General features: G+C 31.7%; 1 non-coding gene across 1 annotated transcript; it reads right to left on the minus strand.

Moving 5' to 3' along the window:
- Window positions 1-12458: 12458 nt before the first annotated feature.
- On the minus strand, window positions 12459-12565 carry LOC113707574 (small nucleolar RNA R71). Its single transcript, XR_003452297.1, has one exon. It is a non-coding gene; the product is annotated as a small nucleolar RNA R71 (small nucleolar RNA).
- Window positions 12566-17656: the final 5091 nt, after the last annotated feature.

Consider the following 17656-nt stretch of genomic DNA (forward strand, 5'->3'; position numbering starts at 1 on the left):
CATATAAATATAAATATATATATATATATATATATATATAGCATAAATTGCTCGGCCGGCTCCCAAACTATTGTTTTTTAACACTTTAACCCAGTATACTATATCCTAATCCTCCTAACAATGTAAAGAAGGAATGGAGGTTATGAATAATATTTCATGGTCCCCTATCAACACCTTCACTAGGTGGGTAATTGTGGAAATTTATAGCTGCTTGGCTGATTGGAAATGTGATAATTTCTAATATGTGTGGGCCAGGGTCCACTAATTGTAGTGATTTTATTACATTAGTCTCTCGTTTCAAAAACACCCCTACATTGTGATAAAGTGTTGAGTTTTGTGGTTGGTATTTTGTCTTTTAAACTTTTTAATAGATATGCTTTCCGACCATTTCTTGATTTGTTTACTATGGCTAGACCCACCAACCACAGCACCATCTCCTTCTCTCCTAATTATTTTGTATTGCCCTTTTGTTCATCTGGTTTCTTATAACGTGGTTATATAGTAATTTTAGGATGCTTGCATATATGACTGTATAATACTTCACCATGATCTTGATCTAATTCTTGTTCTTTGTTCCAGTTGCAGCTTCTGCAATTTTACCTATATTTTGATCTATAATGATCAAGTATACAATATATTGCGTTAAATCTACTACTTACACATTAAACATACTTGCACTTTTCCATCTCTATATATATTACTTTACTTTTATCACTTTAAACTTTGTGTATAGTTTTAGTACACTTGTCATTGATTACTTAGATCTTGAACGAGAATATCTACCTATCTATTGAAGTTGTCATGGTTTCCTGCCTTTCCATGTTTCAATTTCTTATTTCTTTCATCTGCATATGAATAAAACTTGACTTTATATACAGTTATAGGCAAACTATTGGTAAAAAGTAGTAAACGAATGACAACCTGAACGAGTGTAATTCTCGAAGTCTTCTTGACTTTTATAATTCTTAATCTCTAAGTTAACATCTAGCTGAATTGATCTTTTTCTTGTCCATCCTTCAAAAAAAATTATGCTACCATAGTCTATTCCACTGACAATCTATTGAAGAATTTTGATCTTCTTGTAACTTGTGAAAACTAAATTTTATTGCCACTAAATTCTTTGGGAGGGCAGTATCCTCACTTCATCAAAGTAGATATAATTATGCCTCGATTCATGCCATATTGATGTATATATTAGGGATTATGGAGTGTCATTGTATAGGTCTTAAATCATTGCATGTACAGTGATTGTACTATCATCCTTTAAATTACCATGTGCAAAGGGTTTGACTGCTCGCTATTTAAATGCTTTGGTGTGATTGAATTTGGTGTTTGATGTGTACAAACTTTAAAGGTAAGAAAAGAAAAAAAATCTCAGTTTTCATTAGCATCTGATTTCCTAGGAAAGATGGTTTTTGGTGTATACAAACTAAGCTATTTCAAATTAACTACTTTGTTTTATACTACTTTTACATATTTATAATCACAACAACACCGTAGTTCAACGGGCAACGTCATGCAATATCAGGCACAAGGCCCAAATCAACTAGTATCATTTAAACACATAATCAAGTTAATGTATAAGTTTTTGGCCCTTATGTCAATTTCTATTTTGAACTAACAAAATGGAGGGACAATTGTCCCTCCACCAAAAAAAAAAAAAAAACCAATGATAATGTTTCGACTCTTTTTCCTCTTCTTCTTGGGTTTTCTCATCATTTAGTTCTAATTTTTATGAGATTTGGTAAAAGTGACAAAAAAATATGGTAGTCTGATCTTTTTTATAGTTTCTTCTTAATTGTAGACACAATACATTTCTACATATTGAAACAAGTTGGAATAAAACCGAACAAGTAACCAACCTTAATTCATAGAACGACGTTGTTGGACATGAATCGAATCCTCAGACTATTATGAACCATAAAAACAATTTATGAAATATAAAGTAAATTTTATTAATTAAAAAATATTATTTACACTATTATTTACTTATATTTCAAAGGCATTTTTAAATATTCAATTACCACAAAATCGTGTTTGTCTTATAAGATTATGAATTCATGTAATGTGCTGTAGTACATAATCAATCAATTATTCATAGTGCAAAAGACAAATATAAATATTACACCAAAGTTGAGAGAATGAGATTAAACAAATAAAGGAAATCATTCCAATTATATAAAAAAAAAATGTGAGAAAGTAGTGGTTTGAAAAAATAAGCAAAAAAAAGAAAATAAAAATAAGAAAAAAATGCAAAGAAAAAAGAGTATAATAGTAGGCCATATTTGTAAAATAATAGGGTTAACTACATTTACCTCCCTTGTGGCTTGGCAATATTATCAAATAAATCTTGTGATTTTGCCAAATAACAAATGCCCCTCTAATACTAATCCCTTGTGGCTTGGCAATATTATCAAATAAATCTTGTGATTTAGCCAAATAACAAATGCCCCTCTAATACTAAGTTCTGTTAATTTAGTCTAACAAAACTTGTGATAAGTCAAAATTGCCATAAACCAACATGTTCTAGATTTAGAATTAAGAAAAAAACAAAACTCAACAAAACCAATTTTGTTTAACATTAAACTTCAAATAACCATAGTTTTTTTTTAGCTTTGATCATTTCTTCAATTTCTCTATGCTCACGATGCCTGTAATTTCCAAAAAGTTACATTTAGAATTTTAGTTTTAAGCTAGAACTTTATTAATTTGCCCCCTCCCCTAAACATATTTATCGTTAGTTAGGTTGTTAATTTCCTTTAATTTCTCCTTGAAAAGAGCGTCTTATAATAAAATAACTCTAGTTTTCTTAGCTTAAAAAGTTGTCTCACAATAAACACACTCTAGTTTCGTTATAATATCACAGTAAACAAACTCTAGTTTCCTTATAATATAACTATAAGTTTCAAATATTACCTTAGGAAATATTAATTTCACTTATGTAAGTTTCCTAAACGAACAAAATTTTAGTTTCTCTGTTAAGATGGTTTCTTTATATCAGTTAATATTAGGAAAACATTATGCAAATAGGAAACAAATAACAAATATTAAAGGAAATTCAACAATGACAAAAATTGTATTTATACATCATCTATGAGAGAGAGAGAGAGAGAGAGAGAGAACAATGATGTATTATTTATGAGTCAGAAACCTAAAGCCAATGAATTCCTCGATCAACCATGCATCAATCTTTGATTTTTTCAGATTTTGTTCAACTCATTTCAAACATCCACTCTTCCTAAAGTCAAATCTAACTTTTTCCCCCTTTACAATTCCTTCAAGTATATTTTGATTCATAATCATTAATTTTTTGCACACTTATATTTATTTTAAGTTTGTCATTTAGAATTTTTTTATGATTATTAATTTATCAATTATTCTTAGTATAATTTAGAAATTTAGTATTAATTTGCATATCCTTAATGTGATTTATAGAATGTTGTTAACTTTTGTATGATTTTGGCCGATGAGTTAATTTTATCTTTTATAGTCAATCTTATGAAATATTTCAGGTTATAAGACAACAAAAAAATGCCTCCAAAACCAATTGTTTCTTTTTTCAAGTGAAAATTATCTCCGGATAGAGAAAAGGCTTTTCATTCTAAGGAAACTCTTCCAATGGAGTTGTCTAGTTCAGGACCATCATTACAAACAATTAAGCAACCCAATATAGATCCACCTAGCATAAGTACTCCAATTTACAATGTGATCCTGGATTGTGAAAATCAATTTGGGATTTGGGATTATAAGCTAGGGAACATGATGAAATTCAATGAGTTGGCCCATTTCAGAGTTGTGCCAAATTATGGCAAAGACAAGAAAGTCAAATATGTATCTTTTGATTGACAGATTAATTTGGCTTATTTTGACTTCGTTGGTCTCTATAGCAACCACTGCACATGCTTTTCAGCATTGAAGATTATGAAGACTCAATTATGTAATAAGATGTAAGATGATGTTCTTACCGATTCATTGATTACATATATTAAGAGAAGAATAGTTCAACAAATTGATGTTGATTCAATAATAGATGCATTTGATGAAATGAAAGACCGATGAGCACAATTTCATATGTGTCGTATTAATAGGAAAGAAAGTGGTGAAGAGTCTAATTTTATGTTTTACTTTATATGGTGTCTTGTTATTAAAAACATTTATTTGTTAGTTATCGTCTATTGAGTTTTCATTTTAAATTTGTGCACTCCATTTGTTAAGATTTTTTTATTATTTTCTAAAATCTGTTGACCACCCCTAAGTCAAAATCCTACATCCATCATTGAGTGCTTATAGCCTCCAAAAGAAGATAAGAAACTTGTTTATACATAGTTTCCTATTACCCACAACTAGCCATAGTTGCTGAAGTTTTGTTCCAAAACTTGTAGGGTTCAAATCTTTTTTCTCATCTTATTCCTATACAAGTTTCTTCCAAAGCTAATATTTGTGTAAAATGTTGAAATAGGAAGGAGGGAATTAAGAAAAGAAACACATATATTTCTAAACAAGTTCATCTTCGATGCACTTTGAAGATCAGACCCATCTCCATAAAACTAGTAAACATATCTCACATAAATGAGCAAAACTACTTATAAGTAGGACAGACATGGAAACACCAACTTGTTCAAAACAACTACAGCTACTCCTCCTACAAAATAATCCCTTAGATAGTGCAAGTTTTGCAACAGCTTCTCCAACAATACCAAAGGTGATGGCTTTGTATACTCTACAAAACTAAGGCTCCTGCTCATGATATCCTAAGTTGCTATACTTATGATACTCCTTAACTTCTCCCGTGCCTTTCTTCCCAACGTCAAACCTGATATCATGGGCCATCTAGCCTTCTGGTACTATCTCTAAATCGATAACATTTTTATATGATAACTTGTATCCCACCTTATTTCTCCTCTTCTTGATGCTTCTTTTAGTGATTTGTCATCCACTCATCTGATTGTCATCATTGAGCCATTTGGCAAACTTCTTTCGATTTCTTTTTTCGACGATGAGATGGTCAGGCTACTCGAGCATGGAGATGATGACATAAGAAAAGAGATGAAATAGCAACCCAATTAGATTTTTGGTGTGAAAAGTTTAATACTCGTGAAAAACAAAGCTACTTTTCAGAAAATAGAAAGGCGTATATTAGGGCTATGATACATTTTTGTGAATGATAGTGGCATAGCTACTAATGTCCTATAATGGTAGGGGGATATTTGATAAAACTTTGGACATTTAAGGGAGTTGACTATTATTTAGCTAAAACATTAGGCTCATTTGATAATATGGCCAAACGTTGAGGGAACTAAATGTAATTGACCCCATACTAATATTTATATTTCAAAAGGTTGGGAGAAAAGTGTTTGGAAAGGCATAGACATATAAGTAGAGGGGGTCAAGTGTAACTTAGCCATAAAAAAATCAAAGTTTGTTCATCTAAATTTAAGGGATGCTATAGTTCTCTTCAGTACGAAACCTCAATTTTAATGGTCACAGTTGGATATATCATAAAAACTATCGACCCTTAGATTTTACTAAATGCAAACATTTAAAAATATAGTCTATTGCATGTAATCTTTACTATGAAAATGTGAAACAAAAAACTTAAGACTAAGGTTCTAGTTCTCTTCCACTTCTCTTGACCCCTTCAATTTTGTCAAATTCGTTCATCCACTGAGCCAATTGTTGTCTCTATCGTTCTCACTTTGTTGTACTTGTTTAATTTCTACTCGTTATAAATAATGTTACAAAATATACCTAACTAGTTCTAAACCTATTTTCAAACAAAATATAACAAAACACAATTTTTATTAATATGTGTAGTATCAAAATACTATAACCTTATTTATATAATAATATATTTTGTTTACACAATCTTATAACTGGTCCATTTTTATTTAAAAAATAAAGCAACCATTCACAAAACAACATTTAAAACTACAATAAATTCAATTTCAGAATTTTCTATGATGTGTCACGTCAATGTATTTTTTATGCTTCTCTATCACTATGATTTTGTGCATGTTTTATCTTTAAAAATGCTATTTAATTATATTTTTATGGTTGGATAGGGTTAAAGATATTTGTGGTAGAAATGATGCGAAAAGATATCAATTAGTAGGAGAATGTGAGCTCGAGTGGTCAACAGCTAATGGTTGATAGGATGGGGGCCAAACAAAAGATCCATTTGAGCTTGAAACTAAATTCCATCAAATTAACAGTCTAGCTATGATGGGCACCCGTCTTACAATCCGACATACTCTAGACAAATGACCCATAATTAAGTGGGTTATTTGATTCTATCCTAGAAATCCTACTGGAGCAGACCCTATAAATGCATAAACCAAGAGCTGTCAAGAGGAGTCGTCTGAAGGAAAAACAACAACTTTTTTCTCCAGTTCTCCGTTCCCTAGAAAAAATGTAGTTTAGTAAGAATTAGTTTTCGGAATCCACTTCTAAACATGAACATCTCTTTTGTTCTTGGATCGAGGATGTCTTGCTAGTTTCTTTATTCAGACAAAAGATAGAAGTGGTGACTCCAAACATTGTGAAACCAGTTTAATCTTTTTAACTTTTGATTAACTATCTGCAATTTCTTGATCTCTATTTTGTGTTGATGCATGTGTAGTAAAGTAAGTCGCAAATTATTCTCTATATATGTCATATTCTTGCTAAAATATTAAGTGTGATCCGTAATTGTCATAATTTAGTATTTTCTGTGGCGAATAAGGTTAGTAATTGGTTATCCTCTTTTATGAATACTTAGAGGAAATTGTGGTATTGATTAGATGATTGTGTGCATCCTGGGTTGTCATTGATTTTGCCTGATTCTTAGTTTCTAAAGCTATTATCAGACTAAATTGAAATTGCGTCAATACCTAAATAGTTTGATAATAAGGATACAACTTGAGTGCATCATTCTAGTTGTTGAATTTAGAGAATCTACGAATTACTACTAGCGTTTGGGTAATTTAGGCTGAATGGTTGATTAAGGGTTGGACCTTTAGGAGTTAATGATCAATCGGAGTAAAACCTTTCAAATTCTTGGCTTGACTTCCATTTATTGATTATATTATTTACCTTGAACATTGCATTCTTAATTTTGTCAATGCACTCCTTTTGATTCCTTTTAGTACATTTCATTAATTCAATTTAGAGAAATAAAAGGTTCACTGTTCCCTGTGAGTTCGACCTGGACTCCCACTATTACAGATTTTGGATTTCTAGTAATTAATTTTTGACACTCACGACAAGTGATCAAAATTTTGGTGCCATTGCCAGGGAGAGGTATTATTCTTTTATTTTTCATGGCTAATTTTTGTTATTGATTTATATATTTTGATCTTTTACAGGTTTTTAGGAAATTTGGAATTTGATCCTGAGATAGAAAAGGTAGCGAAAAGGCTAAGGAAGTAAAAGAGAATTCAGGTGGCTTTTGGTTCGCACATCGGAATCGGAATCGGATATCTTGGGTTTGGAGTGAGCTCATTCATTTCAATACATCTATTTGGTTCAAATACCTGGAATGTGTATCATTACTATAGTTGATGTTTGGTTCGTCGGCTTTTTCGGAATGGAATATAATAAATATATTATAAACCACATCGTAAATGATAGTTATTGGCTCTTTGTAAATGGAATATAAGAAATTTTCACTAATTAAATATATTAGTATAAATGTATTAGTAAATTTAGTATAACTAATTAATAATTTCTGTTGTTAAATACGTATAATTATTAGTATCATTGATAATATATATAATATTAAATAAATTAATATACATTATATAATACATATAACTAATATTATTATTATTATAAGTTTGTAACTAATTAAATTAAATATTATATATATAATTAAATATAAATATACAAATGTTATAATATAAATATATAATTATAATTATATAATATATAATATTAATGGTACTAATATTTTATATAAATATAATGCATATCAATATTAAATATAGTTATTATTATATATTATTATATTTAAAATAATAATAATAATTATAATTATATAATTTATTAATATTATATACATGTATATATCATAATTAAATGCACATATAATATACATTTATAAATATACATATATATTATAAATATATTATTATATAATATTAATAAATTTATAATATATATTATATAATATAATTATATTTAACTAAATAATTATAATATATAATATAATAATATCATTATTATAAGTTTGTAACCAATTAAATTAAATATTATATATATAATTAATTATAATTATGCAAATGTTATAAAATTAATATATAATTATAATTATATAATATATAAATATTAATTGTACTAATATTTTATATAAATATAATGCATATTAATATTAAATATAGTTATTATTATATATTATTATATTTAAAATAATAAATATAATTATATAATTTATTAATATTATATACATGTATGTATTATAATTATATGCACATATAATATACATTTATAAATATACATATATATTATAAATATATTATTATATAATATTAATAAATTTATATTATATATTATATAAATATAATTGTATTTAACTAAATAATTATAATATATATTTATATAATATACTAATATTATAATAAAATATATAATTATATTATATTATATATATTATATATTATAATATAAATATAAATATAAATATATAATATATATAAATATTAATTATACTAAATATTATGTAATTATAAAATTTTGGAATCACACTTGGGTTTTGGACAAAACCCACCAACTTACTAAGGAATGGTGGAATACTAAATTTTTAGATATCATTCCAAAATTTCAATTCCAATAGTAGTGAACCAAACATGAATCATGGGGTTTATTCCAATTCCCCATTCTGAAACCCTTTTACCAAACGCCACCTCAATCTCAGTTACCCAAGGATTCAACACCAGGTATCCAGATAGTTGTGGAATTAGAGATTAGCAATTGAAATAGTGAGATAGAAGAAAAAATGGCTAACACCAACCGGACTCTACAGGAATTAACAACTCCTAATATTAATCATCAACCATTGTGCATTGAGTATCCAACTTTGGATGTTAATACAAATTTTGAGTTAAAATGTGGACTCATTCAGCTGTCGCCTTGCGAGAACTTGTAAAATCCCTCATATTTTTCTTAAAATTCCCTTTTATTAGAATTTATTCCTTTTATAATAGCCTTACTACTCATTCACTCCCTCAATAGTTACAATTAATCATAGAACCAAGGGTTTTCCCTTTATTTTCATCGTTAAGGTAAACTAGGGTTTTGCATCTTTTGGTAGAGTGAATAATCGGTGTGGAGTGTGTTTCAATTTAATGATTAAAAGTAAGTTTTAGATAAGAGAAAGTGTGTGATTAGAAGTAATAATAATAAGTTAGTGAATCATAAGTACATGCGATTTAAGGAAAATCGGTTTGAACCGACGGGTACCGTTCGCTACCGATTGAGTGCGCCACTTGAACACTACTTTATTACCTTAATTCTCTTGTTATTATTGCATAAATATCATCCCTTAATCAGCCAAGAGAGAGAGCCGAAATTATTGACTAAAAAGAAAGGAAAAAGAAGAAAAATTAAAGATGTAATCTTTAGGTGACAAGTGGCAAACATCCAAGGGTTGTTTGACCAACCAATTCCCTTCATTTTTATCCCCAAAATCACTTCAATTCCTCTTCATTTTCTGCATTTCCAGCTGACGTTGAGGAGAGAAAGAAACCAAGTGAGCAACCTCCAACTTTTACCTTGAATCATTTTCATTTGAGAGAAATCACCCAATCCAAACCGATTAAACTTTCATTTTAGTGCTTAAGTAGTTGTGTGTGGTAAAAGTTTGGGAAGAAAGTATTTGGTTTCACATCTACAAGGAGTTTTTGGAAGGTACCATGGTTGTCTTTCCTTTTTCTCTTCTTATTCTTGCTAAAGTTTGGATAGAAACTCTTAATCTTGGTTTTGACGGTTAATTAGTGAGTTGTCCATGATATGATGGAATGTTAGCTAGGGTTTACATTTTCAGCCTTGATTATGGTTATCTACCTATCAATTGATGTTATTGAGCTAGTACTTGAGGTTTTGTTGATAGAGTACTTGTTAGATATGAATTTCTAGAGTAAAAGTCAAAATTCCAGAAATTTGAAACCAAGTTGTTCTGTTCTGACTTGTTTAATTCGTCCATGTTAGAGGCCGAATCAGGCCTGGGTCAAAACATGAAACTTGTAGGGAATGAATCGGAGCACTGTAGAGTGTGAAATGACAAAATTACCCCTGACTGCCAAATGCACTGTTTCGCGGACAGTTTTCTATTTTCTCTGAGATTGCACCCTTTGACCTTGAAAATGAACGAAATGGTTGTTTATGTCTTCCTAAGACTTGGAGTTCTCTGTCTTAGCTTCGAAATGGTATAAAATGTACCCCAATCCGATAAGCGTAGTTTTAGTTGTGATCGAAACGCCAAGAGACGTCAAACCTGTTATTGTGTTATTTATCTTGAACATTAGTTCCGGTTGCATTGCTAGTATTGTTTTATACTTGAATGACATTGAGCCTAGTTGAAGGGCTATTGTGGTAACATTGCTTGTGTGTGACTTTGGGGCTGATTTGGGGAAAACAATGAAGCCATTAATGGCTGGAAACTAGCTAAGTACAAGGGGCATGCCGCCCAAATTGTCATTCGAGAACTAGACGTGTGTACTTGTGGTTCGAGCGAAGAGTTGAGGTTGAATTGAACTTGAATTCTCTAGGTTATTCGAGTCCTCTTTTGTAGAGGTAGATAAGTAAGAGTTCGGCCGAAACTTGTACCCTTAGAAAAATGGAATTAACGACTAATAGAAATACGTTATTCTCGTCTCTTCGACTCAAATGGGGATTTCAAAGTTTAATCACTTCAAAGTTTCAAAGTTTTAAGAGTGAGCATGAGTTTTACGAATATTCCTCAAATGAGTTTTAGTTACTTGATTTTCGTTAAACGAAACGCTTAAGTTTCGAACCTTAGTTAATTTCAAAGCTCTTAAACGATGTTTTATCGCAGATTTGGACTCCAACGAAGGAGTTACACCTGAGCGTGATTTTGACAAGCACTAAATCTTTGGTGAGTGTTTTCAAATACATGATTGAACTTGATATTTGATTTATCAATGTGATCGGATAACATTTGATTGGGTTTAGTCAGGCAAGTGTATACTTTATCGCACTTGACCTAACTCAACTAAATACTTGATATCTCATTCATGCTTGTGTAAGTGACTTGATTTGCATTGACCTGTACTTGTATTTATACTTGTGCTTGACTTGTAAGTGCTAAGTGGCAGTATATACCACACTCGATACGAGTGGAAGGTACTTCTCATTCCTTTCTCCGTACTTTTCTCTTGATTAAGTTGATTGGTCATCGACTATAGTGACTACTTGGGAACCCAAATCCCACTGGCCAGTTAATCGAGTCAAGCCGGCAAGGGTTTGATCGATTAGATAACGAACCATGGGTATCTAGTACTGTCGAGTGGAGTGTTATCTTCTCGACTAATCGGTATACTCGAGTATTACCACCAGTGTTTATCTTGAAGTGTGGGCCCGGTAAGGGGTTTGGTTGGTGGACAAAGATTGGAGTTAAGTGGAGTACTACTGGACTAGTTACCTTACTTGAAAGTTGACGGAGTGTCAACTACTATACGATCAAGTTATGGTGGAGCCAGTTTACAAGAGCAACTGTATTATTTTACATGAAATGCTGAATATTAAATGTTTGGTCATCCGAAGTGTTATTGCTCATTTTCTTGATTTGTTAATGCTCGCTAATTTACTATTATGATATTGTCACTTGTACTTTTGGTCAACTTGCAATTTGGGATCTCACTGGATTTTTAGCTCACTCTATTAGTTTTCTTTTCCTTACAGGGGGTACGAGCGAGGCGTGAGACTTGTACAGGTTAGCGTAGTCTAGTTTTTGGAAATTTTGTAATTGTACTCACACTAATCGCTCGATTAGGGTTGAATGTATTTAGAATTCCAATCTTTTGATGCATTTGGGATTGTATGGAAGTTTGAGACAGAAATGAATGTATTTGTATGTTTTAAATTTGATAACGGTTGATTTCTTTACGTTAAGAAGTTGTGAACTATATCATCCAAAAATCGTAAGTGAGTTCTGGCGAGAGTTGGGCAGGCGGTCCGCTAAATCTTAGGTACGCCCTAGGGGAAGGTGGGGTCGTCACATACCTACCTACCATGGATTATCTGGAGAAGCTACTCGTAAGCACCTAAAGGAGTTTCACATAGTTTGTGCAAGTTTCAAATCTCAAGGACTTTCTGAAGACCAAGTGAAGCTAAGGGTTTTTCCATTTTCATTGAGAGATGTAGCAAAGGATTGGTTGTATGACTTACCTTCTAGATGAATCACCACTGGGAACATTATGAAAGAGCTGTTCTTATAGAAATACTTTCCATCGTCGAGAACGACAAACATAAGGAAAAAAATTTATGGTATTCAACAATTTGATGGATAAACTCTCTATGAACATTGAGAGCATTTCAAAAAGTTGTGTAATAGTTGCCCTCATCATCAAATAAGTGAGCATCTATTGATCTATGAAGGGTTATTGCAAGTGGAAAGAAATACAATCGATGCTGTCAGTGGTGGACCTTTGGTGGATAAGACATCGCAAGAGGCTAGAATGCTCATTTCTAATATGGCTGAAAATTCTCAACAATTTGGAGGTTAGGCGATCCATCAAACAAGGCATGTTAATGAAGTTGAAACTTCAGAGTTACAAAGACAAATTTCGGATTTGACGTCAATGTTTCATCAATTTGCTATTGGGAATGCACAAGTAGAAAGAATTTGAGGAGTATGCTCTTCAGTAATGCATCCTACAGACATGTTCTCAACACTTCAAATTATCGGGAGTGAAGAGATCACCCCAATTTTTGTTATGGCAGCCAACAGCCTCAAGGCCCATACAGGCCCCCACAGCCACAACATCAATAACCGACTCGACCACAGATGTTGAATAATCCAGTTCCTAGTGCAACCTCATCTCTAGAGGATATGGTGAAGTCATTAGCTAATTTAACTGCATAGTTTCAATAAGAAATGATATAATTTAAGTGAAAAATGGTACAGTTCAAACGTTCAACCAAGGCAAGCATTCAAAGTTCGAAGACTCAAATAGGCCAGTTGGTCACATCTATAGCTGATTCAAAAGTCCAGAATCTTGGAAAATTGCCTTCTCAACTCATGGCGAATCCAAGAGAAAATGCAAGTGTTGTGACTTTAAGGAGTGGGAAGCAATTAGAGTTATTAGATGGATCGAATTCATAATTAAAGGCTAAGCAGATTGAGTTGAATGAAGGAAGTGAAGTTCCCAAAACGAGCAACAAAGGAAAGGTTGAGGATGTTAAACCTAACATCATTATTCCACCATCGTTTCCTAGTACGTTAGTGAAACCTAATAAGGATATGAAGGAGTAAGAAATTCTTGACGTCTTCTATAGGGCAGAAGTAAACATCCCATTACTTGAGGCTATTAAACAAATTTCAAAGAATGCAAAATTTCTTAAAGAGTTGTGTACAACAAAGAGAAAGCTCAAGGGAAATGAAAAGGTCACTATCAACGAAAATGTCTCAACTATTATCCAAAGAAATTGCCCCCGAAGTGCAAGGACTCAGGCATGTTCACAATTCCTTGTGCTATTAGTAATGTTCGAATTAAACAAGCTATGTTAGACCTAGGAGCATCTATCAATTTCATGTCTTTGTCAATATATTTTTCTTCAAATTTGGATCCTTTAAAAGAGGCTGAAATTGTTATTCAGTTGGCAAATAGATCTAATTCATATCCAAAAGGGGTATTAGAAGATGTTCTTGTGCAGGTAGAAGGATTGATATTTCTAGTTGATATCTACATAGTAAACATGGAGGATGACAAATCACCAAATCCAGCACCGATATTCTTGGAAGACCATTTTTGAAAACTGTCTAAACAAAAATTGATATTTCTAATGGTACTTTGACCAAAGAATTTGATGGTGAGATTGTTAAATTTAATATTTACAATGCCATGAAATATCTTATTCTGTTCTCTCTATTGACATTATAGATGACTTAGCTCAACAAACTTTTGATGTCAGTGAGAAAGATGTATTAGAAGTAGTTATTAATAATAGTTTATGTAGCGATATTGAATGTTTGCAATTGAATGATGAAATTGATAATTGTATTAGTACTTTGTACTCTTTACCACCAATGTTATATAGATATAATGTCAAACAACTAGATGTGAAATTTTACCCAAAACTGTTATCTTCTATGATACAGGCACCAGTATTAGGGGTTAAATCCCTTCCAACCCATCTCAAATATACTTATTTGGGAGAATGTGAAATATTGCCAATGATTATATCAAACACATTGATAAGTGTGCATAAGGAGAAGCTACTCTGAGTGTTATGGGATCATAAAACTGCAATTGGATGGATAGTTGCTGATATAAAGGGAATAAATCCTTCTATTTGTATGCACAAGATTTTGTTAGAAGAGAAATCAAAGCTAGTGCGTGAAACTCGGAGAAAACTTAATCCTGCAATGATAGAGGTAGTGAAAAAGGAAGTGTTTAAATTGTTGTGTGTGAGAATAATATATCCAATATCCGATAGTAAGTGGGTAAGTCTGGTACAGGCAGTACCCAAGAAAACTAGAATGACCATGATAAAAAATCAAGATGATGAATTGGTATCAACTAAAGTTCTTAATGGTTGGAGGTGTGTATCGACTATCAAAAACTCAACACTGTGACCAGGAAGGATCATTTTTTCTTACTTTTCATTGATCAATTATCAAAATAGTTAGCTTGCAAAGTTTTTGCTTTTTTTTTTTTTTTTATGTTTACTCAGGTTACAACCAGATCGCGATTATGTCAGAGGACCAACAAAAGACAACGTTTATCTGTCCATTCGAAATATTTGCATATCGACGAATGTCATTTGGATTATGCAATGCACCTACTACTTTTCAACAATATATGGTAAGTATATTTTTCAATTTTGTTGAAAATTGCATTGAGATGTTCATGGACAATTTTACAGCATATGATGATTCATTTGATCATTGTTTAGACAATTTGGCAAAAGTCCTCGATAGGTGCGTAGAAACTAATTTGATTTTGAATTATGAAAAATATCATTTTATAGTAGAGCAGGGTATGGTGTTAGGACATATAGTATTTAGTCAGGAAATAGAAGTGGATAAGGCCAAAGTGGATTTGGTTAAGAATTTACCTTACCTTGCAAATGTGTAGGAAGTCCATTTTTTTTGGCCATGTAGGGTTTATCTTAGGTTCATTAAAGATTTTTCGAAAGCTGCATTGCCAATGTGTAAATTACTGCAGCAGGATGTGCCATTCAACTTTAATAATGAATGTAAAGAGGATTTCGATAAACTGAAAAATTTGTTGACTTCTGCACCAATTATTTAACCTCCCAATTGGAATTTGCCATTTGAGATCATATGCAATACCAGTAATTATGCAATAGGAGTGGTATTAGGACAACGAGTTAGGAAGTAAGTGTATGTTATACATTACGCTTCTAAAACTCTTAATCCAGCACAGTGCAATTATACTATGACTGAAAAAGGAACTCTTGGCCATAGTTTTTATTTTAAATAAATTTCGGTCTTATTTACTTGGATCTAAAGTGACTGTGTACTCTGACCATACAATTTTGAAATATCTTTTGGCAAAGAAAGAAGCAAAATCGAAGCTTATCAAATGGGTTCTACTCCTTCAAGAGTTTGACCTGAAAATTAAAGACAAGAAGGGAGCAGAAAATCATGTAGCTGATCATTTGAATAGAATTGTTCAGAAGGAGGATTCTATACCGATTCAAGAGTCCTTTCTTGATGAACAATTATTAGATATACAAAGTGTAATGCCTTGGTATGTGGAGATAGTCAATTATTTGGTCACTGGTTTAATACCATGTCACTTTAATAAAACTCAAAGAGATAAGTTTAAAAGTGAGTCCAAACACTATGTGTGGGATGAATAGTATTTATGGTGTTATTGCTTTGATCAAGTTGTTAGAAGGTGTGTTCCTGAACTAGAATTTTATTCGATTCTTAAATTCTGTCATCAATATACTTGTGGAGGTCACTTTGGTTCTAAATGAACTACTAGGAAAGTGTTAGTTAGTAAATTTTATTGGCCTACCTTATTTCAAGATGCTCATGAATTTTATAAGGGTTATGGACCTTGTCAGAGAGTAGGAAATTTGTCCCGTAGGAATGAAATATTTCTAACACCTATTATTATCTATAAAATTTTTGATGTTTGGGATATGGATTTTAGAGGTCCTTTCCCTTCTTCGTTTAGATATATGTATATTTTATTGCCTGTTGATTATGTATCGAAGTGGGTGGAAGCCAAATCCACTAGAATTGACGATTTTAAAGTGGTTGTAGACTTTCTTAAATCTAACATTTTTACTAGATTTGGTGTGCCCAAGGCTATCATAAGTGACCAAGAGTCTCATTTTTGCAATCGTATTATAGAGGTATTAGTGAAAAAATATGAAATTTTTCATAAAACTTCTATTTCATACCACCCACAGGCGAATGGATAAGTTGAAATTTTCAACCATGAGATTAAGGGTATTTGGAGAAAACTGTTAATCCTACAAGGAAGGATCGGAGTGCGTATTTGGAAGATACACTGTGGGCCTATAGAATAGCCTATAAAATTCCTATAGGGATGTCTCCTTTAAGGTTAGTTTTTGAAAAACGCTGTCACCTTCCTGTGGAGTGAGAGCATCAAGCATATTGCATAATAAGGAAATATAATTTAGATTTACAAAGAGCTGGTGAAGAGCAAAAATTGTAGGTACAAGAGCTAGAGGAGATTCGACTTGAAACTTGTGATAATGCATCTTTGTACAAAGAAAGGACAAAATTGCTCCATGACCAAATGCTCCTGAGAAAATCTTTTGTAGAGGGAAAAAAGTCCTGCTATACAATTCTAGACTCAAACTTATGCCAGGTAAGTTGCATTCATGTTGGATTAGTCCTTTTGAGATTACTAAAGTTTTTCCCTATTATGCAGTCGAAATAAGGAGTTTGGAGACAAATCAAGTATTTAAAGTGAATGGCCATAGATTGAAACCTTTCAACGATGACTTTAAGGAGCGAATAATGGAAGCGCTACAATTAATGGAGCCAGGTTATAATGATTAAATAATTAATGGCTTTGTCGAGTCAACGACATCAACCAAAGGCGCTTGTTGGGAGGCCACCCAATATTTTATTGTTTTAGTAATTTACTTGAGACAATTTATTTGGCTTTTCTATTAATAAGTGTTATTTTTTATTTGATTGTAGGACATTATTGGAGTAAAATTGGAGAAATTGACTCGTTGATTTGTGTATGCCATGACACAAGAGGGTCAGAACTAGCAGTATATGATGGGCTATGGACCGGGTCTTATGTTGGGCACCCATCATAGCTCAATTGACAAAACCAAAAAATGGAAACAAAGAACAAGGTTTCAACTGTTGGTCCTGCTAAGATCAATTGGTCAAGAAACAATCAATTGGAAATTAGTTACTTTTTTTCTTTTCCCACAACGTCTCGGTTTCCATTCTACCTCATTATTCCTTCTTGGTTAT

This window comes from Coffea arabica, chromosome 8c (genome assembly GCF_036785885.1).
Source record: "Coffea arabica cultivar ET-39 chromosome 8c, Coffea Arabica ET-39 HiFi, whole genome shotgun sequence".
NCBI classification, from domain to species: domain Eukaryota; kingdom Viridiplantae; phylum Streptophyta; class Magnoliopsida; order Gentianales; family Rubiaceae; genus Coffea; species Coffea arabica.